The 2,141-nt window shown below is 35.1% G+C and overlaps 1 long non-coding RNA gene across 1 annotated transcript; it reads left to right on the forward strand.

Moving 5' to 3' along the window:
* The first annotated feature begins 418 nt into the window (after nt 1-418).
* On the forward strand, nt 419-1,928 carry LOC116159613. Its single transcript, XR_004143014.1, has 2 exons — nt 419-1,076; nt 1,129-1,928. It is a non-coding gene; the product is annotated as an uncharacterized LOC116159613 (long non-coding RNA).
* The last annotated feature ends 213 nt before the right edge of the window (nt 1,929-2,141 follow it).

Raw genomic sequence — 2,141 nt, forward strand, 5'->3', positions numbered from 1 at the left:
CGATATGAACAACGCAGAAATGTACCCTTTAAACCCTATCGAGCTGCATTTAATTACAACGTAGCAATCAATTACAGTGTACAGTAAATCGTTGCTATTAGAGCAATGAACTTTGTATGTCCACATTGCAAGGCTTTTAAGTTTAAAACTGAAGCCCCGGAATTATGTTGCGCCAGTGGCCAAGCGAAATTGACGCCATTGGTACCGCCACCAGAGCCACTACATTCCTTGGTTTCCGGAAATGGGCCAGATTCTATACATTTTTTACTCATATTGGGGGATATTCAGAAATAAAACAATTGTTTTCAAATTACGGCATTTGGCGCAGCAAAAAAAAGGTACGTTGCTAGCTCTGAATCGCCAAAAGCAACGTAGAAGTGAGTGCGTTTATTTTTTTATTATTTTGGGGAGAGATGGGGAGATTTTTGGGCAAGTGTGTCAAAATTTCTTTTCCGGCTAAACGGTTGAACCGTTTGGAACCAAATTTGCTACACATATTCTTTGACATAAAAGGGCAGACTCGCGCAGGGGGAGGGGGGTAGTACCTGCTCTAGGCATAGCGAATTTCTCGAAATAATTTTTTGTTATTATTTATTCTAGTTCAAATTGATTAGGTATGCATAGCTAGGAAAGAGGACAACGTCCGTCGGGTCAGCTAGTTTACTTATAAAACGTCAGATTCTTTTAGCTCAAGAAATGGATGGAACAATAATCCTTCTTGCTATCAATTCAAGCACTCGTATAAAAAACTGCTAATTCCTGCTCAAGTACAAGGGAATTGGAGGAAACTGTGATGTGTTGGACATGGCCACAATACTCCACATTAACAAAAACAAAAGTCAGGATGATCCTAATGTATGTGTTGATGTGTCTGTAATGCGGAAGTATGGTTTGGAATGATTATAATTTGTCTTACTCTCCCAATCTAAATGATTTCGTCGAAAATGTGGTCACTTACATCGCTGGTTATGTCGTAAAAATGGTGAAAACAAGACTTGAATTCATTGTGAAATGTGTTTCGAAGCGTGTCAAGATGTTCATATGAGTACTGATGTTCTTTAAGAGAAGAAATAAAGGTATTGCATATTGCAGGGTATATTTATGAATATCGTACAATTTGAATTGTAGGAGGTTTGCTGCGTCCTTAAAAAGGAGTCATAATATTGTGCCAAAAAACGGAGACTTATGTTCGTAAAATGATGAACGTCACAGGAAATAAGCTACCTACAAAATGCGACAATGTTCAGTCCACAGTAGGGAACTTAATTGCACAACAATATTACGATAACATAGGTAATTTATTTCCAAGTTTGGAATCTCACATTACTCAAGCAGAGATGGAGAGTAATCATGTATTTCACTTGCTCAAAACAATTTATTGTTGATTAAAACAATGACGCTAAGAGAAAAGTTTAATAAAAATTACACAACTGAAAAATATATCTACTTGTACATAACACGAAAGCTGGCATGGAAGTGAAGTACATTAACAGGAAGTTGCAGTGCCAACTTAAAATAAGCATAACAAAGGTTACCAACACAAGAATATTTTGTATTTTCAACACAATTGTATATTGTTACTTAAGAATTCGTTTATTCAATTTAGCAAAAACGTATACTGAAGAAATAACTGGCGAAAAAATTAGGCATAAATTGACAAAACTTGTCTTATTTAATAACCAATAAATATTCATGTGTATAATATTACTGCCCAATTTATGATGTTAATAAGTTATACCTTTCATTGTAATAATGGACAATGTGAATGTTTGGTGATATAAAGGTTTACATCAATAAGAAAATTTAATCTTTCTACGTGTTTAACCATCAACGTCCTGACGGTTTCGCATAGAAAAGAAAAACAAGATTTGAAGTGTGTTCTAATAATGAATTATTGTACCGTATAATAAAACACAATTTCATTCTTCCGATTTCTTTTTTTCCAACCACAACAAGTTTGCATATAACAAAGTACATTGAGCCTGCTCCATAACAGACTGTGTGCTGAAATTACGATGATTATAACGTCATTACTACAATTTGAATGTTATATAAGGAATTTAAATTGGCATTGTTGGTTGCCTACCTTAAAACTAGGAAAAGAAAGGACAACCCAACATGGCGGACACAGTCGTCCTGAA

Source organism: Photinus pyralis, unplaced genomic scaffold (genome assembly GCF_008802855.1).
Source record: "Photinus pyralis isolate 1611_PpyrPB1 unplaced genomic scaffold, Ppyr1.3 Ppyr1.4_LG1, whole genome shotgun sequence".
Taxonomy (NCBI): domain Eukaryota; kingdom Metazoa; phylum Arthropoda; class Insecta; order Coleoptera; family Lampyridae; genus Photinus; species Photinus pyralis.